At 41.8% G+C, this 22,909-nt stretch overlaps 1 long non-coding RNA gene across 1 annotated transcript; it reads right to left on the reverse strand.

The window, feature by feature from the left end:
* Nucleotides 1–13,933: 13,933 nt before the first annotated feature.
* On the reverse strand, nt 13,934–14,661 carry LOC108070725 (uncharacterized). The gene is made up of 2 exons (XR_001770562.3): nt 14,500–14,661; nt 13,934–14,348 (listed from the first exon to the last, which is right to left on the reverse strand). It is a non-coding gene; the product is annotated as an uncharacterized lncRNA (long non-coding RNA).
* Nucleotides 14,662–22,909: the final 8,248 nt, after the last annotated feature.

Here is a 22,909-nt window from a genome sequence, read left to right on the forward strand (position 1 = left end):
AAAGCTAACAGTGTCGTCGACATTTTGCATTGGGATTAGTTTTATGTCATCATAATGCCGTAACGGCATCATGGAAGACGCGCCAAATATAGGTGTGGATGATGTTGATATAAGTATGTATAGATACTGTTGCAATATAAATTAAAAACAATAAACACATTTAAATCAGCACTTAAAATGCATTAAAATTAAAATTAAGAAAAAAGCATCTCAATTTGTTCACGCCAGGAGGCCCCTGTTCCCCCTCTGCCCACCGAGCGTCTGAGCGTCCAAAAGCTCAAGCGCTCCCAGCGTAGCAACGCTCGCCCGCTCTCGCCCTCTTGCTCTCCTGCGCTCGCTCTCCCGCAGCGCTAAGCGCTTGCCGAACACTCGGATCGGCCGCTGCCGCTCTCGCGCTCCCGCTTAGCGAAGTAAGCGGGCCGTTTTGCTTAAGCTTAGTTTTTAGTTCCACGTATGCAGCGAAATAAAGCTGATCACGATTGAATTTACCCACGACGCCCGTGCTACTCTTCATTTCGTCTTCGCAATATTTTCGCTTGCGCCGTGGGAGGTTTTTTCATCATCATCCAGCCAATTTTCCCGAAGGAAGGAAGCGCCGCCCCAACATTTTGGTCCATCAGAGCCGGATTTTTTGGATTCCGGATTATTTTCAAATCCGCCCCACCAGCAGTTATCGGCGTTTTTTTCCAAAGATAAGTACGAGCATTCCATCTCCCCCCCTCTCTGCCGATCTTCAGCAGTGGTCCGAACATTGAATTTCGTTCACTCTGCTGCAAGATTTTCCGTGTCGACTCCAAGTCCGAGTTTTCCTGACACAACCGCAGTTGAGAAATTTCCATTCCTCCATTTTCGTCGTGGAAATTTTCTATCCGCCTCCGCTTTGTGTGTGTCGCCATATTCCTGGCTTTTTTCGATTCTCCGTTCCTCCGTTGCTCCGGTGTACATACACACATACTCGCGCGCCAAATATCGGCAGCTCCGCGAAAATCAAAAGGCAAAGTGAAATTGTGTGGTGAAGGAAAAAAAGGCATAATTAATATTAGGCAGCCGGAAAGTAATTGTTTCGGGAGTTCCCTGTTCGCCGAACAGTTCGCCGCTGCCGCGATATTTTTTTTGTGTGGAATTTTTTTCTCCACATAATTTGTGCTATTCCGCCAGTCCAAATACAGTTTACTTCTCGAAGCTCCACTGTGAAACACAAGCCTTACACATACACATACATTTCCATATGCATGCATGCCCATAAAATATATTTTCATCCTACACAGGAACGACCAATAAATAAACTAAATTAAAATAAAATTAAAGCATATTAAAATATATATATAAACCGCGACAAAACAACAAACGTTTAGGACAAAACGGCAAATCAATTCACGGGTGCGATTACGACTGTGTTTTTTTTTCCGCCTTTTCCAAATTAACCTGTGTTTTTTTATTGGGGTTGTTTTTGCCGGCGGCAGAACCCAGTGCCCGTGTTCTTCCAAACAAAAGCCAAGGTTTTAATTCCACCTTTCCGGCTCCGTAATAATTTTCCGAATTATTAATTAGTTATTTGCGGCCAATAATTTTTCGAATTCTTAGTGGAGTATTTGCGGCCAATAATTTTCCGAATTATTAACTAATTATTTGCGGCCAATAATTTTTTTCGAATTATTGGTGGATTAATTCATTTATTGCGGGAAGAAACCAAACATTCGTGGGTCGCTGTTTGGTCCTGTTCTGAGCCGACCAAAGCCGGATACAACTTTCTCATCCGAGACACCTAAATACAGAATTTTTGTTCCTCGATATTCCGGTCGACGTTCGTTGTTTTATTTATTTTTTGTCCAAGTCGGCGCCTGACGCCCTTACTCGAGTGATTTCCTCCTTTACGAGTTTTCGTCAATTTTTTTGCTCGGTGGTGCCCGAGGCTCTCAGAACCTGAGCCCGGCATTTAATTCTTGAATTCACCCGCAGCATCCACTGGCAGTGTGACCGTAAGCGAGCACATTGTCCTCCTCTCCGAGTGCGGAATTTTCTGGGATATTTTGTACTGCATAAGTTATACAATTCCGCGGCTTCCGGCAGTTCCTTCCCCTTTGCCAAAGTGATCCCAAGTCCCATTCCAAAACTTGTTTTCCGTCACGTTTTCGAACCATTGAGTTCGGGACTTGTCCGTTTCCTGCGGCGACCAACTGATTCGCGACCCATTCGACTTCAAGGATGCCCACGGGAGACGAGGAACAGACTCTTCTGATTCCAGCAATTACTCTGGAAGGGTCCCAGTCCGTATCTCCTCGGCCTGATCAATTAAAGCCAAAGGCGGCCACTGCCACTCCAAGGGCAAAAAGTCAAGAGGCACTCGACACTTCCCCCAGTATCTCGTCCAGATCTACTCGGTCGGTAGCCAAGATGGCTCTATCCGCACTCGATATCGCCCTCCGCAAGTTTATTTCCACAACGGACCGTGTGAGCCATTTCGAGGCTGACATCAACACTCCGAGCGCCCCTGAAACCGATAGATTTTCCCCCGCCATGTGCCAGGTTCATCGGGATCAGATTCGGTCCCTGTGGGATAAGGTGGAGAAGAGCTATGAAGACTGCTCCGACCTACTTTCCGTATCCGCCGACAGCGCTGCCACCTCAACTGTGCTTGAATCCAAGTACAGTTATTGCTACTCCGTTTATTCGAGGTGTCTGGTCCTGTCTAGCTATTGACGACATCAGGCCTAGCAGTTCAGGGCAGTTTCCGTCAAGACAATTCCTACGAGTCCAGAGTGGCTCCGGCCCCAAGAGGGTGTGATCTCTGTTCGAGGGAGAACCATCCTATTCGCCTATGTCCGCGTTTCCTTGAAATGGATGTAGATGGTCGCTCCGACTGCATTAGGAGAAAGCAGTTTTGCCTGAACTGCTTTGCAAGAGGGCACCAGCAACGGGATTGCACTAGTGCCCATAGCTGCTTTACGTGCCGCAGTCGTCATCACACCCTTCTGCACCGCGATAATCCATCCGCGACCGCACCAAGTCCGACGGCGCCACCCAGGCCTCGACCGGCGCCTACTCCACAGGGCACGAGCGCCGCTCAAGATCACACTGATGTGCAAGTGTGCTTCGCTTCCGGCTCAAGAGCCGTTCTACTGGGCACAGCCCTCATTAACATTTGCCATTTAGGACAGTTGCCGTCCAATCCACCAAGCTCTGCACTCTCGCCATCCGAGCGCCTTCCAGACCCGGGCTGCAGCTGGAAACTGCAGCTTATGTTCTTCCGCAGTTAGCCGGGAAGCTCCCCTCGTATCCGATTCCACGAGACCTACTGAAGGAACTTCCTGACGTCCTGCTTGCTGATCCAACGTTCTTCGAGAGCTCCGAAATCGACGTCCTGATTGGAGCTGACATTCTTCCGTCCGTGCTTCTAGGCGGCTCCAAGAATAACATTTTCGGCTCTCTCCTGGCGCAAGAGACGGATGGGTACTCTCAGGCCCAGTGTCTTCAGAGGCCACGAGCGGCGTGTCTGTGTTCTCGACACGAATTTCCGTCCAGTCAAACCGCTCGGTGGACAAATTCCGTCCCATTCCCAGTGCCGCTGTCTTGGGAAGCAGGCGTACCCAAAGCGCGCAGTCCTACCGTTGCCGAATCTGCAACGGGTTCCACCCGCTCCGGAAATGCCAACAGTTCCTGAATCTCAGCGCTCATAAGAGGCTCCGAGCGGTTCTCGAGCACCGATATTGTTCCAACTGTTTGGCCCACGAACATTCCGAGGGAACCTGCCGCAGCGGTGACCGATGCTAGACGTGCAATCAGCACCACCACACTCTCCTGCATCCGTATGACCGTCCAGAGCATCCACTCCGCTCGCAGCATCGGTCGTCCCCATACTTCTAGTTCGCATTTACTTGACCATCACTCATCTCCATGTCATCTTCTTTCATCCAGATCACATACGAGGGCTTCATTTCCATACACCGCGATCGCTCTGGAAAGCAGACGTACCCGAGGTACGTAATGCTACCGTAGCCGAGTCTGACAACGTTCATCCGCTACGGAAAGTCCGACGTCTTCTAGCGCACAGTGATGCGTCCTGTTCACGACATTCGACGCCTCCGCCTTGTTCAGCAAGCTCCTTACGACAAGTTTTCGCCTCTCCATGGCAATCATCCGTCTCTCCTTGGCACTCATCCGTCCTTCATCGCTCCTCGTCGCTCCAGCATCAACGATCTCCGCGGCGTTCTGCAGCCGCTCCTCTACCATCGTCCGGTACGGGTTTATTGCAACCCGAGTGATTGCAAGGGGGGGGGGGGGAGAATGTTCACGCCAGGAGGCCCCTGTTCCCCCTCTGCCCACCGAGCGTATGAGCGTCCAAAAGCTTAAGCGCTCCCAGCGTAGCAACGCTCGCCCGCTCTCGCCCTCTTGCTCTCCCGCGCTCGCTCTCCCGCAGCGGTAAGCGCTTTCGCACTCTCGAGCGCGGGCCTCGGGCTGCATTGCCGAACACTCGGCAACTCTCGCTTAGCGAAGTAAGCGGGCCGTTTTGCTTAAGCTTAGTTTTTAGTTCCATGTATGCAGCGAAATAAAGCTGATCACGATTGAATTTACCCACGACGCCCCCGCTACTCTTCATTTTGTCTTCGCAATATTTTCGCTTGCGCCGTGGGAGGTTTTTTCATCATCATCCAGCCAATTTTCCCGAAGGAAGGAAGCGCCGCCCCAACACAATTTTCTAAAAAAGCTGGAATTCCCGCTGCCCGCTGTTTTAAAAATTTTTCCCGCAATCACACACCAAAAACAGCTGAATTTGACGAGAAAAAAGCGGAAATGACATCACTGGTCTTAAGCCAGGACTTTGTGGGAAAGCTATCGCGTATCGTTCGATCCGAAAGCTTTAGAAAGGAAAGGAAAGTATCCTCGCTCAAGAAAAGGACACGCGTATATTTTCATCGTGGTGGATTACTTCTCGAAATTCGTTTTTGTGTTTAACTGTTGAAGTGATTAAGTTCATCGGCCACATGTTTGGATACATTTGGACAACGTTGAACAATTCTTGTCGAAATGGTTGAGCAGTACCGGATATGGCTGTCTACTCCCCTCAATAAACTGAGGCGGAATAAGTTCAACAATCAATGCTAAATGCAATCCGAGAATACTTGAAGGGGAGATAGAGGCAACAAGCTACGGGCACTGGAGGACAATGAGCTCGAGGACTTGAAGCCAGGAGACATAATGGCACTGCTGAGGGATACCATAAGGAGGAGCCTGCATGAGACGGATGAAATACTTTGACCGTTAGAAGCGAGGGTCATGTGCTGAGCGACTTCGGAAGGTTCTTCAATGCTAAATACGCCAAAACAATTTTAAAATGCGGGATTCGGAGGCCGATAGGGCCGATGTACGCGAAGGAAAATATGAATGGAATGGCCAGGGACCTAAACAGTAACAAGGAAAGCGGCGGAAATAGACTGCATCCTACAGCATGGAGGAAAATGCAATCGCAGAGGAGGACGTAAAAGAAAGAAGAAATACAAATCTGAAACATCAAGACCAATATGTCAAAACCTCACCCCGAGTTAGGCAAGTCATAGAACAGCCTTCCTTTTTGGTGGACTTTGGGGTGGAGGGATCGGTTCTGGACGGGCGGTCTCCCTCGTTTATGCGTTTTCTAGGTATCTGATAAGGCCCTACGTTGACATCCTTTGGAAACTTGATTAGTTTTAGGCTAGTTTTATCGCAGCCACTCCATTTGGTAAACAATTTTACTTGTCAGTTTGGTGCTATGGCCATTTTAATGAAGCCTGTCGATCTCAAGCTAGTTGCTCAAGCTCCTTCCGATGAAAAAGTTCCCGACCTTGAATGGTTTGGAGCTGGAATAATGGGGTTTATAGCTATGAATGCGAAGGAAGATAAGAAGAACATAGCGGCCGTATTATCTGCTGGCTACGCTGGCGAATAAAAAGCCGAGTCGCGACTTAGGCATTTAAATATTTTAATATTTCGTGTGTGCCCGTTTTACCAGGCTCCACCAGACTTAAAACTCTCAGGACGACATTGTTTTTTTTTATTTTTTTATTTTTTTTTTCAAATACGATGTATTGTGTCACCTCAAAGTTTACCAAGCTTACACTCATCATGTGGAAGCAATCACTACACAGGAAAAATTTTCGTAGGTTGAATATACCTTTTTTGTGGGTTGAATTATAGTAAAGTACAGTCAATGAATTTTGCTGTTAGCTTTTTGACTGTACGAAACTGTACAATACTGTGGTTACAGCTAAATACGAAAAATCCTTACGAATTTGTATTTCCCTTTGTTACGTCTCTTTTAACTCCCAGCGAATCCGCTCGGAAAATTTCCGACTGCCACTTGGCTGGCGGATTCAAATCCGCAAAACAAGAAATGAATTTTTTTTAAATACAATGCGATTATATAAATGGTAAATGTTAATTGTATTTTATTCTTTGAGGTTTTAGGAACATTATTGCATATCCTGATTACATAAAGGCTAGTACTCAGACGACGAAAATCCGCTGTAACATGTTTTATAGGACAATCGCTATACACTTGGCCCTCGCTTAACACGAACTCTTTTAGCACGAACTCGGTCTTACACGGTTTCAAATTTGCTCCCATCCCCATTTTAACACGATAAAAACCTCGTTCTTAAACGATTGCAAAATATCGATAATATTTTTTTTTGCTGTCGATTTACGCGTTAGTGCCTTTTTGCTTGTGTCATACGCATGGGGTGCTTGTCGAAAAAGGGGAATACCACATTTGATTTGTCCAGCGTGTTTTAAGCAGACGCGTAAATAAGAAGTCATCGATTTTGTGGTAACTAAAAAGATGGTACAGCTTGATTAAATCAAAAAGTAAATACATACATAATTAAAATAAATACATTTCAGCTTGTACAATGGCGGAAAAAAAAAACGGAGCTCCTTTAAAACGAAAAGTCATTTCTATAGAAACGAAAATAGAAATTCTAAACCGCTTAGACAATGGTAAAACTGCCTCGGAAATTGCAAAAAGTCTTGATTTTAATGAGGCAACAGTTCGCACTATCAAAAAAAAAAAGAAACTGAAATACGACGTGCAGCAAGCATTGGATCATCTATATCTACAAAATTTACCAATAGAGCACGTGCACCAATTTTGGAGAAAATGGAAAGAGCACTTAGCATTTGGATTGATGATTGCTACAACATAAATGCCGCTTTAAGCCAGCGGATCATTCAGGAAAAGGCACTCAGGATTTATGGACTGCTCGAGCAAAATGGAGAGCCCCCTTCCAGCATAGATTTCGTTGCTAGTAATGGATGGTTCGAGAAATTTAAAAAAAGGTTCTCCATTCATAGCCTCATATTTAAGGGCGAAGCAGCATCGGCCGATGATATAAGTGCTACCACATACCCAGAAGAAATTCAGGAGTTCATTAAAGAAGAGGAATTCCTACCCGATCAAGTTTTCAATGCGGATGAAACTGGACTTTTCTGGAAAAAAATGCCAAATCGAACTTTTTTATCAAAGAACGAAAAAATAGCTCCCGGCTTTAAGGCACAAAAAGATCGTTTTACACTTTTGCTGTGTAGTAATGCATCAGGCGACTTTCAAGTAAAGCCAATGCTTGTTTACAAGTCTTTCAATCCCCGTGCGTTTAAAGGGATAGACAAGAGCAAATTACCCGTTTACTGGAAAGCAAATTCCAAAGCTTGGGTAACTGCAGAATTATTTAAAAACTGGTTCTTGAATTGTTTTGTACCTGAGGTTGAAAAATATTAAAAAAAAAAAGAATTTACACTTTAAAGCACTATTATTGTTGGACAATGCCCCAGGACATCCAAAAGATTTAACCCATCCGAATGTCAAAATACAATTTCTTCCACCTAATACAACATCACTTCTGCAGCCAATGGATCAGGGTATAATTTACACTTTCAAGACATATTATATCAGGCGCTCTATGCGCTGGATTTTGGATGAAACTGAAACTTACTCCATCGATGTAACCAGTGCTTGGAAGAAATTTTCTATTAAAGACTGCCTTGAGTTGGTAAACTTATCTCTAAAAGAGATCAAGGTGTCAACATTAAATAGATGCTGGAGGAAATTACATATGGCCAGAGGTTGTAAAAAGCCATGAAATAGAAGAACCGAAACGTGGATTCCAGGATATATTGGACCTTGCTCACTTGATTGAAGGTGAAGGATTCGACGATATGGCAAATGATGACTTGCAAGAGTTGTTTGAAGATGCAGAAATTGATGACGAATCATTGCTTGAGATTGCTGTAAAAGAAGCAAAAAATTCACAATCAGATGACAGCAGCTCTGAAGAAACCGATCCGATGAGTTTAACGATAGATAAGCTCCGAGAGGGATTCGCATATGCTAGCAGCTTGGAATCATGCTTTTTAAATTCAGATCCGGTCATCGAACGACGACTTAAGTTTAAGAGAGAGTTGGAAAAAATACTTTTGCCTTATAAGGAGTGCTATAAAGAAGCTTTAAAAGCCACGAAACAATCAAAAATTACAGATTTTTACAAGGAGCCACCAAAAAAAAAACCTTGTTAAAAAAACCTGGCTTTAACTATAAATAAAATAAATTATGAATTATATTACATATGATCTCCTTACTTTTTTAAGTTTCTATAAAGTTTAACCTATTAATTAATTATAAGAAGCAACTTTTTTAATTAAATACCAACTTTTAAGTTAGAAAATATGAATGGTATGCTTTTATTAAAGGCATATACATAATAACTTTTGGTTATTTTGAACAAATGTATGAAACTTTAATAAAAACATACCAAATTTAAAAAATAAAAATTTTTTTTTGCTGCCAATTTTGAATTTTTAGAACGTAACCCCTTATTTTGTATTGAATCCATGTTTCGCTTAACACGATTTCGCTTAACACGATTTCGCTTAACACGAGGTTTTCTAGGAACGTAACCCCGTGTTAAGCGAGGGCCAGGTGTATATGTATTTTGCTCGTTAACCAGTGTGACCAACGAAATTAAGTAAAAGCCACTAAACGCCATGAAAATGAACCTTTTATGGCGTTCAAGGCTTTTCTTTGGTTACACTGGACAGCTGTTTGTAAGAAAATTTGTTAATCAAGCCTGCTCCGTTAATCGTAAAATTTTTTCGTTTTCGTTTTGGGCGAAATCGTGTGTTTTCGTTTTTAGCTGGTCCAGTTTTCGGCAAATTTCTGCTATCGTTTTGCTATCGGAATGTTTCGTTTTACCGTTGTTTCTTACGCTGATACAGCTGATTTGTGATTTTGGTCAAAAGTAAACAAATTAAAAAAAATGCCTTTTATATGATCAATTGCGTGTTTTGAAGCCAGGAGGAGGCAAAAATTGCTGCAATTAAGAAAATAAAGACATCTAAGATGTAACATCTGTGGTCGGAGGGCCAATGTCATTCAAGGCGCTGCAGACAGTTCAGTCTACTTCGCCTTTGAAGACACCTTGTCGCCCTTACTAAACCCCTTGGCCAAATCATAAACCCCAGGACGACCTCATCCTGGAAAGTTGATTTGTGCTTTCCCCTGAAAATAATAGCTCTGGGCTTAATTAAAAATAAGCAATCAATATTTGTGTACTTATTTTAAAAAAATGAATTCAACTTAAAACAGCTGTTTTCCACAAGAGCGGGCTGCCATATTTTTTACAGTTTTAATTCATTGGTCTCAATTAATTATTTGGCCAATTTTAACCATTTAAGTAATCAAATTAAATAGCATTATTTCAATTCAATTTCAATTTATTTATTATATTATCCTAGCACAGCAAGTTTACACTTATAATTGTAGCGCTAGTCACAAAGATTTTGAAATTGTATATACTTAATTTTAACACATATGAACTTATATCTATAACGTATTACTACATGCCTTCTAGTTAATAATTATTTTATTCTTACATTACATTTTACTTTAAATATTCTTTTATTTGAGATTTAAACTGAGTTGCGGCCCTAATTGTCTTATATCTATGTGGCAGATTGTTCCACAGACGGATAGCATTAGTAAAGAATTGCCTATTTGAGCACAGCGAATTATATCTTGGGCATATATAATTATTCGTTCTAGTTGAGGTAGCAGATTTGAGTTTGTCAAACAAGTATGTTGGTTCTTGGGATATCACAATTTTGTGGAAATATAATAGAGTCCTATAGCGAATTGATTTACTAGGATTTATACACAAGCCATTACTGTTTGCCCACTTATAAATTACATTAAGCATATTATTACTTACACTAACACAAACATTTAACTGCCTAATGGGACTGCTAACATATATTTTCACATCGTCTGCATACAAGTGGACTTCACAATCAGACAAGAGACTGGGCAAATCATTCACATACATGGAAAACAATAATGGACCCAAGACTGATCCTTGAGGAACACCACGTGAGAGTTGGCAAAAGTCGGAAGTCCTAGCACCTACAACCACTGCTTGTAGCCTATCACAAAGATAGGATTCTATAAATCGAAGTGCAGTACACGAGAAATTAAAGTGGTTTTTTAGTTTTGTACTTAAGATATGGTGATTGACAGAGTCAAATGCTTTACTATGGTCAAGAAGGGTCAAAAAAGTCACACAATTATTGTCAAGTTTTTGTCGAATGTCTTCCACGATATTTGTTATTGCACTCACACAACTTCTCATTTTCCGAAAACCCGACTGCTTTGGTGAAAGTAACGAATTCCTTCCAAGGAACTTCTGAATTTGTTGGGACATTAGGTTTTAAGCACTTTGGCTAGAAAAGGAAGGATTGAAATTGGCCTATAGTCTTTATTGGGTTTTAGCACTGGGATTATTTTAGCTATTTTCCAAGATGATGGGAATGTGGAGGTAGTAATTGCAGAATTGTAAATATGTGTAATATGTGGGAGAAGTAAGGGCAACATTATTTTTATAAATTTAGGATTGACATTGTCTAAGCCTTCCGCATTAGACTTTATCTTGAGTATGCTCTCCAAGACATCACATTGATCAACACACACAAAGCTAAAACTATTATCACAGTGAATTATATTATTAAGGTACTGGTTAGATGTAGCTTCAAGCACATCAATTTGCGAGAACGATCGACATAATTTTTCAACATCGACGTTGCTATCGACGCTCTGCTTAACCCTCCCTATTCCTACTTTACTTAATTCTCGCCAAGTTTGTTTACCAGTAAGTTGAGTGTTAAATTTGGACTTGAAGTGTTCACATTTAGCAGCCCTAATATTTTTGGTAACAAGAGATCTTGCTTCCTTGTACTGCATACAAAAATTATGGGTTTTGTATCGCTTCCACCTAAAATAGGCAACATCCCTCTGATTTATAAGTTTTTTTATTTCGTTGTTAAACCAAGGATTTTGCCTCTGTTTAGACACCCTAGTCTTGACTGGTACGCATTTATTAAAAATATAGCCTAGATTATTGTTTAGAACATTCAATTGAGACTCTACAGTAGAACATTGATATATGGGACACCAATCACATGCATTATATTGGAGCTGAAGGTCTGTATAATTAATATTCTTAAAGTCTCTATAGCTAAAAGATTCTTCAGTATCGTCCAAAGTTATATCATAGGTTATAAAAATTAGGTCATGTCTGGAGAAAACTGGTACGGAGACCTGGTCATATAGTAATATCTTTCTAGGGTCATTAATGAAAAAAAGGTCAAGAAGAGTATCACAGTTGTTGCTAAAATGTGTAGGTGTAATTTTATTGGCAGCATACAGCCCCAACGCTTCAAAGCTATCTAATAAGTGACATTCGCTTAGAATATTACTATTAAAGTCTCCAGCTAGAATGACGTCATCATATGAAGCTGATAATTCGCTAATAGTTTCCATAAGGGGATCAAAGTCTATTGTGCGATTTGGACGATATATACAACCAATTAGCACTTTGTTGTGGAGAAATTTGTTGGCTACTTCTAAAAAAATATATTCAATTTTGCTGTCAATTGGTTGCCAACATTTGACCCGACAGTTAAAGATACGTTTAACATATATAGCGACACCACCAGCATGACCAACACGATCTGAACGAAACAAAACATAACCCTCACAATCAATCAAAATATTAGACAAATCAGACGTAAACCAGGTCTCAGATACACAGATAACATCAACATTAGACTGGACAAAAAGTAACCTGAACTCGTCAATTTTTTTAAATAGGCTCTGTGCATTTATATGAACAACTTTTATACCCCTTTTATAATTAGATAAAACTCGAATCATGCTACCCGTCATAGAGACCCTCATATTATCCGTCACTGACATAGTAATAAAATTCTAGAATCGCAGACTCAGTTTTACAAAATACATAGAAAAATAAACAATAATGACAAAAATTTTGAAGACAATTACCAATTTTAAAATTAATCTTAGAAACTAAACTGACATAGAATAAATAACTAAATTTAAGAGCGAAAGCTCTCCGAACCAGCAGGTTGGTCATCAAGGCCATCATTCGGCTGAAGAGCGGGCGAAGAGGAGAGAGTAAGAGCAGAAAGAGATCCACTGTCATTATCAGCTAGTCTCAAAAGCTCATCTATGTGTTCGATGCATCGTATACTCTCACTTCCTTTGCAGCGGACATGGACAAGTCCACGGCGAGTGAATACGGCATTTAAGACCTTGTGCTTTTTTAGTCTCATTGCCTCTTTAAATATCTGGTATTGTTCTCTTTGAAGTTGCTCATTTATGTAAATTGGCGCATCAGAATCACAAACTTTAAGCTTAGTTGTGATTTTGATTCACGCCGATAAGCTGCCGTAGATCGTAGCAGCATGACTTTCTCACGCGCGTTTTCCATTTTAATAATGATGACCGGGTCCACCTTACTTTTCTGCGACTTACGGGCCCGGAAAATGTCCCGAACTCGAGGCGGAGGAGTGATGTGAAGTGAGAAGCATAGAGTGTTAAATAAAGTGCGTAAGTTCTCGCCTTCTGAGTGGGGCACGCCATGCATGCGTAAGTCAAACGCATTGTTGGCTAAATTTTGTGCAGCCAGCTTAGCCTCTACAGTGCCCACTCTCTCTCTCATCGCACGCATATCCGCGACCTCCCGGTGCAAGTGTTCTACACGCGCACACAGCTGTTCCCGTTGCGAGCGTAGATCAGCTACCTCCCGCTCCAGATTAGAGACCCGCACGCCCGTCTGCTTAACCTCACCCGCTATGGAATCCAGACGTTCCGAGAGGGTACTGAGTATACGCATCTCAGCTTTCCTCACTAGACCAGCAATTGCTTCAGTCTGCTCCTGGAACCGTATCTTGATGAGCTCCAGCATTTGCGGCGAGGGGGCATCGGAGAGACGCTCAGCGGCTCCAGTGTCCTTCCTTAAGCGTTTGTTGGACGTCGACGACATATTTTGTTAAGTGCCTGAGATTTTTGGCAGTGTAAGGTTCTTGTTGTATTGGTGTAGTGTGTTTATTTATGTCAGTGTAAAGTGGTGTGGGCAGCAAACGCCAAAAAACTTTTCAGCTTGTTTGCAGTTGGAGACTTTCACACACACACAGGCACAGCGTTGTTTACTGGCGTTATTTAATTTGGCAATAAAGCACAACATAAAGCAACAACATTTTTGGCGCTCCTTTAAATTCATTAATGTATTCATATTTTGCACTTTTAATCGGAATGGGCTAGAGGACTATCGATATATCGATAAGGGTAGGATCTTTAGGACCAGGGGGGCAGGCATTTGAATGAGCGAACCGGGAATATGTAACGGGCTTGGATAAGGGGATTGAAGAGAAAGGGTTTTTACCCTTGGCCTCGGCCGTTGCACTGAGGAAAGAACTGTTCCTAGATAGGGATAGACAGCATGGGAAACGGCAGTAGCAACGAGAGGTCGATATAAAACGCAGCTAATATCCTGAAAAATAGGAATTAACGCAAGAACGTGGGTGTAAGTGGTGAAAGTAAAAAAAAAAAATGTTTCATTTAATGGATGTGTAATTTCAGCGTGGCAGTGATACAATCGCTGGCCACGCCATCCTTTATTTGGAAATTGTGTGTAAAGCTCACCCGCCGCCGACGTTACTGGGCGGATGTTTCTGGAGAGGAGCGAGCGAAGATATTCAACGAGCCTCTAAGCAGCCGTTGCCTAAGCCTTTCATATGGCTAACCTGGAGTCCGGTGAGTCCATTCCATGAGGCGCCGTCTGGAACCGGCAGGATTTACGAATATTGGGGGCATTTATTCGCTCCATTGACCGAAAACGACGTGGCCGTGGCTTTGTACTCCCCACTTTCATCGGGCTCGCCGCCGCCATCAGGTGCTGCGATTTCTGGCCGCGCATACTAGCGAAGCCTCATCGCCATTGCGGGTCGCCGATCTTGCCTTATAGTTGCTGCGATAGGATAAATTATTTATTGTAAAGTTGTTTTTGTTTGGCTTATTCATGTATTATTTATTATTCATATTGTTTCGATGCTCTTGTTCTCTTGTTCTTTATGATGTATGAAGAGTAACCAAGATGAACATGGAGTAAACGTATTTACCTGGGGAGATGGGCCGGCCGTCAGGACTCCTGGATTAGACTCCGGTCCGCCGGAGATGGATGATGCCCCAAGACACACCTGAAGCCTTTCCCTTCCAAGAAAAGTCGACAATTTTGTTTGTTAACGTTTCTGTGTTAGATATGTGTTTTTGTCAGTGAGGAGTTTTTCTGAGACGTCCGATTAATCGGTGTTTCATCGTGCCGGCTGCGGGCATAGGGTCGTACCCCAGCCCCCCCCCCCCCCCCCTGGGCATCCACTGAGCTAGCCCGGCGTGGCCCATAACAAAATGCAGTTCCATTACACTTTTATATTTTATAAGGATTTTTAACTGGCTGTTTCGTTCCACCAACAGTATGGCAACCGTGGCGATAACTTCTCGCAATGGACTTATCAACCTATCGCTAAAACGATAAAACTTGTTGAACACGGCAAACATTTTGTTGTCAAATCTGGGGTGGGGTCAGAAATAATTTTTTTTATAAAATAACTACGTGCCGGAATGATCTAGTGGTGGTGTGAAATAAACATCAATAGACCACACTAAACTATTGTTTTCCTTTTTTCAATAAGATCTGATTTCATATAAAAAAAAACCATTTACTTTTCATTCCGGCCAGAAAGAGGTGCTCGTTTTTCAAATCGAAAAAATAGGTATAGGCTTCCCCAATCTATAAAATAAAGTAGGGATTGCAAATAAGAGTTATGAAAAAGTAAATATTGACAGTTAACTTTTATTTTGAAATTTGAAAATAACTATTGAAAATAACTTTTATTAAAAAAATGGAAAATAAAAATTAAATTGCAATAACTTTTTAACTGAGCGACCTATTTTAAAGATTGGCAGGTCCCGTTTGTTAGAATCGAGGGTTCTGCGAACTCTACCGCTTCCACCACATTTTGATATGGCAGACTGCAGGTTTCCTCTATAAGGGTTTCTTCCTATTTTTGATCCAAGAGGTTCGTGTTTACTACGGACGCTTCCGCCAGTTGGCAGACCCTAGTGATTTCGTCGACCTGCTTTAGTAGTATCACTGCTTTCTGCATTAGTATGGTCGCCAGATGGACCTCTCCATCGATAGAGTTCACTCTTGCCATCATAACATCAAGCTTCTGTAGTGAGTTGTGCGTAGCGTCAAACAATCTCGCTTTAATTCGTATCTGTTGGTTGTTATTCTGGCTTACGTTTTCCTACGACTGAAAGATGGTATTCCAGTCCGATGCGTCGGGGGATCCGGCAACCCATTTCCAGGCCGATCCCAGCCAGTCTATGGATCGAGGCGCGCGGTGTGCCGATGTCATTCTCTTAATGCCATCGGTGGCTTTCTCCAGATAGTGGAATATTAGCGACGCACCTCTGGCGTCGGTGATTACCGATGTTTCTTCTGTGGTCTTGTCTATTATGTTCTGTATCTGTCTTAGGTCCATTACGTGGGCGAGCTTAAATACCCCGTTCACACGCCATACCACGCCGTGCTGAAGTGGGACGACCGGCGTGTCATATTTGAAGATGTGAAGGGCGGTTGCGACTTGAATAATCGGCGTACTTGTGAGAGAGATGTTATTCAATTTTTATTTAGTATTTACTCTTGATGTACTAATTTATATTTTTGGTAAATGTTATTCCTTAGTTAATTATTTTTATATATTTTTTATTTGTTTTGTGTACTTAATGTAACTGTAGTTTTTTATTTGTTTATATAATTTTTTGATTTTTTTTGTTTTTTTTTTTCTTTTTTGCTTTTAGGGTATTTTTTTACTTGTTTATTTATTTTTATATTTTTTATATATTTTTATATTTTTATTTTAATTTTTTTTTATACATTATTTTATATTTTTTTCAAGACCCAAAAATTTTTTGTCTTTATTGTTACAATTTTTAATTATTGTTTCAATTTGTGAAGCGCTTTCAGCGAGGCGGTCTCTAACTTTTTATATGAGACTTATGACAAGTTTTTCCTGATTTAGTCCTGACCGTGTCCCTACCATTATCCTCTACTTCTTCTGGTTTGAATCGATGTTTATCCTTGCTCTTGATCCGCTTATTGGAGACATAGACAGTGTCCCTCTGACTGTATTGCAGGGGCTGTGTCCTGCTTTTATTAAGCCTATCGGTTGACATTTTTTGTTTATGTAGGAGTAGCCCTCTTATGTCTTCCTCTGTCTGTTCTTTAAAATTGGTGAGCCCCTGATGGTTTATTCTTGAAGTTCTATCGAAGAATATATCGACCGGTTTACGGTTTGTCACCGAATGGACAGAGTTATTATATTTGTCTACGGCAATAAAAACCAATTCGGTTGCTTTTAGGCTACTGTTGTCGTTTTTCAAACATCGGTATATCTCAAGGAAGGTTGAGTGAAATCTTTCAACCTGGCCATTCACTTCACTCTTCTGAGAAGGCGTGTAATAGACAGTAATTCCGAGAAATTGTAAGTAATTTAGTATGGTGGGGCAGAGCAAGCCCCTTTCGTTGTCTGAGACTATTGTTTCTGGTGCGGTGAAATATTGTAAGACTTCGGTCAGTCGCTCGCGGAGATGGACGATTCTATCGGAAAAAGTTTGGCAAATTTTGAGAATTTAACGATGCAACTCAGGAATTTGAGGTTTTCGATCGTAAAAAGGTCAATGTGCAGGATTTCACATGGGTAACTAGGGATAGGGGTGACCTGTAGTTTCGGCCTAGCAGGGTGCCTATCATAATTAAACATTTTGCAGGCCTGGCAAGAAGAGACCAATGACCTTATGCGGCTGGCCATTCTGGGGAAATACAATTTTTCTAGGATCTGTAACTTCATCTCCTTTGGATTCCTGTGGGCCCTAGAATGCTTCACCTTTGCGTAATGCGAAGTTTGTACCCGGGGAAGTTCTCTCGGCAGCACTCTTGTAGGGACTGTAAGTAATTCTCGAGAATCTTTATGCAGTTATCACTGATGGCTTCAAGAATTTCATTAAAGAGGGCAGAAAATTTTGTGTGGAATCAATGGGAATCAAGTGACGCACGTAACCTGTATGTGGGGTTTCGCAAGAGCTTGCATCCCTTGACTATCTGGGGGCTAATATAGTTCTTATTCGCTCCTGTATCTATTGAAACTGTAGGCTTGCCCCGTCTTTCGCGCCATATTCTATGTATGGAACGCTAGAGTGGCGTCGGCCATAAAATTTACTGAGCTAGTATTACCAGCCTCCACGTGAGGTTGGTGACTAACTTGATTTTCTGGTAAGGCTTAATCATAGTAACCTTCGCCGGCGGATTCTTTCTCATGCTGGTTCGAAACTGCCTCAGCCGAGGACGGAGCAGCATTTAGTTGATACAAACTTTGGGATTTGCGAAATGGGTTGAGGTTAGAGGAACCGCTAGGGCTGCGTTTAACACCCGAATTATTGTTACTTTGGTTTGAGCGATAGGAGTGCCCGGACTGGTGGGGCTCCATTTTGATCGCTCGGGGATTGGAATATCTTTGTGGGGACTGGGAATTTCTGCCTGCGTCCTGATATTGGTATTGATTATTATAAGAGGAATAGTTAGGTTGGGTCCAAAAGTACTTTTGACGGTAAGGCTGAGATGGTAGAGACCTATTAGAGTAGTTGACATGATTCATCGAGTTCAGATTCCGCAATTCTAAACAGATGGCATAGGCCTCTGGCAAAATTTTCGGGCTGCGAATTACTAGTAGCTTAGAGAGGTCACCGCTTAAGCCTCTGATAAAAACATCCAAGGCTCTGTCCCTATAAGTTTCGACGAGCGCACCTAGGATTTCCGGGCTTTGATTATGATTTTTTAGGCAGCGTATTATCAGGGCAAATTGAGAATTTATTCTTGAGTAATAGGCCTCCACGGTTTTCGCCCCTTGAGTCATCTGACCCATTTGGTACTTTAAGGTGCGCAGATCTCTCTTATCGGCGTAGTGGAGCGCTAGGACGCGTTTAATATCGGGCCAATCATCGTCTGCCGCGTTGTACGACATAAGTGTCGTTTCGGCATTACCCCTAATTTTCTGTCTAACGCTAACGACTATGGAACGGTAAAGTGGTCTTTCTTTAATTATTTCATAATCTTTTAGAATTGTCTCCGCTCTACCCATCCAGGAGTCGTAGGTACCCGCTTCTCCCTCAAAGTCCTGCAATTCTTTTACGCAGTCCGGTAACCTAGCAATTTCTTTTAACTCATATTCCGTGCGGGCGGCAATCAAGGGCTGCGGTCGGGGAGTATCTTCGGTAACCCTTTCCCGAACCTCCTCTAGGCGTACTACTTTGTCGCTAACCTTTTTAATATCATTTTTAACATCGGCCATCTGGTCAAGTAACAAGGTCAGAGTAGTCTCAAACTTGGTAAGAGCTGCTCTCATTTCTTCCATTTTAGTTAGTTAATTCAACCAGATTTTATTTTGATCAAGGCAATTATAGAGTGACGGTCAGGTTTTTTTATTGAATATAAATCGGGAGTTAATTAGTCTTTTGGTAGCTTCGCTGAGGACGGCTCACTTACCCGTGGTGTAACTCCTTAATTTTTTATTTGTTTTAATTTCGTATTATCTTCGTGAGTGTTAGTGCCAGGCCACTTACAACGTGCAGATTCTAAGGGTAAAAAACGACTTTAGTGTGATGTAGTTACAATTATTTGGTAGGGCAGGCGGGAAGTGATTTTTTGTGCGTATGTGCGATTTGTATTATTTTGTTTCGTGAGGGTTTTTTTTCACATTCTTTTTTTTAATTAATTTTTTTTTTTTTTATTTGGTGAATTCTTGTACTGTCCTCTTGCAATCTCCTTGCATTCCTTCATCCGGTGTTAGGCACGGTGGGCCGTATTGTTCCTTTTTGGTTTAACACCTACTAGGGTACGGTTGCCACACAATCCACTAGGCGGCACTTTCAGTGCTGGTAACACCTGGCGTATCTAGTGGATTATCCACACCACTTTTTACTTTATAAATTTTTCTGTTATAGCACAGGCCGCTCGTAACGAGTTACCGCAGCGGTTATCAAGATTAATATTTTGTATGTTTGCAACGCATTATATTGCCCGTGAATTGGAACCACCGCGGCGGTTTGGTCGCTTCTTTCATTTTACAATAACCTTTTGCGCTCGTGAATAAGCCGGGAGGTCAGATCACTGCAGCGGGTCGGTCATATCATCTTTATAAGACTTTTCTATTAATTATTTCATTTTACTTATTTTATTTGTTACTTTTGTTTGAAATCAACTGCGGACACATTTTCACTCTTGGCATTCATTTATTCCATTTGTAATTACCCGTTGCTTCGTATTTTAAAGAGAACATTTTTGTATTTCTCTATTTATTTTATATTATTTTTTTCTTTCTCGGGTTTCATATAATTTTTTCATATTTCTTCTTCACCTTTTTTGTTTGTTTAATATTTTGCTTTAATATTTTAATGACACAACACACACAACACAATTTTTACTTCCTACCTTTCACAATTTTATGGATCCTCATCCTTAATGGAGAGGTCCCTGCTCGGGCGCCAGTTAATTCCTTGGCAGGACACGGGGAGCGGGGGAACGGTTAGGTCAGGCGGTCAGCCCTCCACTGTTAACTTACATAATCGCATTGTATTTTAAAATAATTAATTTCAGATTTTGCGGATTTGAATCCGCCGACCCAATGGCACACGGAAAGTTTCCGAGCGTTTCGCCTGCAAATTAACAGAGACTTAACAGAGGGAAATACGAATCCGTAAGAATTTATCGGAAGTGAATACTAGAACAGGTCAGGGAAATCCGAATCCGAATAATTTTGTGGAAGTGGAAACTAGAATAGGCCTAATTAACTAATATATGTAGAGTTTGTATTAAGTAGTTTATTAAGATATATTAAGTAAGGCTGAGGTGGATTATAATAAGTGGGGAATAACATAAACTTTTAGCAACTTTCTTTAATTTAACAGCTGTAGGCGACTTTAGCAAACACGACTACCTCTGCGACTTCTCTCCGCGACTGCTCTTGTCTCGTCTCGTCACTCTGCAACTCTCCCTCTTGGACTCGCTGCTCTCATGATCGGCTGTTTGCCATTCGCAACGACGCAAAATGTGTACTCCTTGCCAGGCTGTACCTCAGCTCCTTACACTCGGCCCTCCTGCTCATCTTCATCTGGCCCAGATGAAGCCAACTCGTCGTCGTTATCGGCTATGTACCTCCATAGCTTCATGTTATCGCAGCTGGTACTTGTTAAGTTTGGCCCTTCGACTTGGGCTGCTTTTCGAACGTCGTACCAGCCATTTCGCTTTATTTGAACGACTTCGTACGGTCCCAAATGCGGACTCGCCAGCTTTCTTCCTGCGACAAATTGAGTCCTCTTGATTGCGACGAGATCGCCAAACCTGCAGATGTGAGCACGGTTGCGCTTTTTGTCGTTGTTTCGCTTATATACCTGCTGGGCCTCTTCGATGTTCTTTTTGGCTTCGTCTCGCATTTTTGTCGCTCAAGATTAAACTGAGAAAAAAACTCTTCATTCAGAATCTCTTGTAGGCGCTCTTCTGCCTGGCTGTACATTTTTGTGCCAATTTGCTTTGATGTAGTCATCATTCTGCTGCGCGTTCTTGATGCGTGCTGCAACCTCGGATGCTACGATCCAAACCGACTCTGTATGGCGGATCAAGTGATCTACGTGCTTTATCTTGTCCCCTGGCTTGTGGACAACATCGCAGCTGAAATCCTGTAGATACATAACGTAAGCTGCAACTTCCCTCGGAATATCGTCTTTTCTGGTCGTGTCCTTAAACGCTGAGCAATCCGTGACAAGCTTGAAGTGAATGCCCATGAGGTAATGCCGAAATTTTTTGAGTGCCAAATAAATCGCCTTCGCCTCTAAAATGTAGCTATGTCTTTCGGCATCTGAAGGTGACGTCTTCTTACTCCAGAAGTAGACTGAGTGCAGTTGACCATCAAATACCTGCATAAGAACTGCCCCAAATCCGTCCCTACATGCATCAGTGTGCAGCTCAGTGTATGCTGTTCTCGAGTATATGTGTAGTACCTTCCTGAGGAGATTAGTCAACGGTCAGGGAATATTAGCGTAACCTGGAATAAATTTTCTAAAGAAACCAGTTAAACCGAGAAATGACTGCACCGCTCGTATATTTTTCGGCTGCTGATATTTTTTACTGCTGATGTTTTTTCTTCGCCTGGCCATATCCTTCCAATTTTCACAGTATGTCCCAAAAAATGTATACGGGATTGCATAAAGCAACATTTCTTCCATTTGATCTTCAGTTCAAACTGATATGGCTGTATGATATGATATGTAGGTCTCCAAATAAGTAGGCAGGTTTCTTTCCAGTTTGGATTTCAGTTCTTTTATTAATTCTTTATTCAAACTTCAGTTTAGATTTCGGAGTAGCCTTTGCTGTCGCTCCGAACTCACATTTGTCTCTGTTCTTATCAATATGAATTTACAGCTAAGGAAGTCTAAGTCCCGTAGCTGCGCTGCCAACAGCGGCAGCGGAGAGACGTATTGATATATATTCTTAAATACATATTCTTAAATGCATTGCTGCTTGCCCCGTCCGCGATAATACAGTGTCTAGCAAAGGCCACGGTTCAACTCCTTCTGCCAGAAACCATTCTGGAGGGTTAAAAGGATGAAACCAGAGCTGGGATGTTAGCCCAAACGTCGGTGGAGGGCGTGACCGCTACCACCGGCGGGCACGGGGAGGAGCAATTCTCTCTGCGTTTCGCCAGCGCTCTATGGTCCATGAGGCCGATTTTTTGGCATAATGTCAAATTTTTTATGTTAATTTTTTTTTATTTTTGATTTTAAATTCTTAAAGTTAATACATCATGCATTTTATAAATTAATATAGAAAGCTTTAAAAGCTTCAAGGAAAGCTTTTATAAGCTTTCAAAAGTACACAACCGATCAGCTGCTTAGTGTTGAGAAATTGGCGCCAATTATTTTGTTTTCTTCTGTGCGTGAATATAAAAATTGTGTGTCCGAAGAAAATAAAGTTAAATATGGAAATTAAAGATCAAGTATGTAGAATTTACACGTAGTCTTAGTCTTCGTGATGTGTTTATTATCCAATTTGTGTGTAGTTGTTGTAGAAAAATAACACGTGTCTCCTGTGTTTCGTGGAATAAAACTAATCGCCTGAGGTCTGCTGAGGACAACTAAGTACGCCAGTTTGTATATTGAAATGTCGTTGTTCATCGCTCGTTAACACCTTTTCCCCGTTCGTCCCCCTTTTCTCACAATTCTACAATATTTAGCGGCGTTCGAGTTTCGCCATGGCGATCTCTTTGATATATGGTACAAAAACAATCGTGAAATATCATGTGTGTCAGAATGGATTTATAAAAAAATTGGCGTTTATCACGTGGATGATGATAAAAAAGTAGAAATAAATAAAAAAATAAGTAATTTTGAATCCTTTATAAAAAAATGTAAATATAT

This window comes from Drosophila kikkawai, chromosome 3R (assembly GCF_030179895.1).
Source record: "Drosophila kikkawai strain 14028-0561.14 chromosome 3R, DkikHiC1v2, whole genome shotgun sequence".
Lineage (NCBI taxonomy): Eukaryota > Metazoa > Arthropoda > Insecta > Diptera > Drosophilidae > Drosophila > Drosophila kikkawai.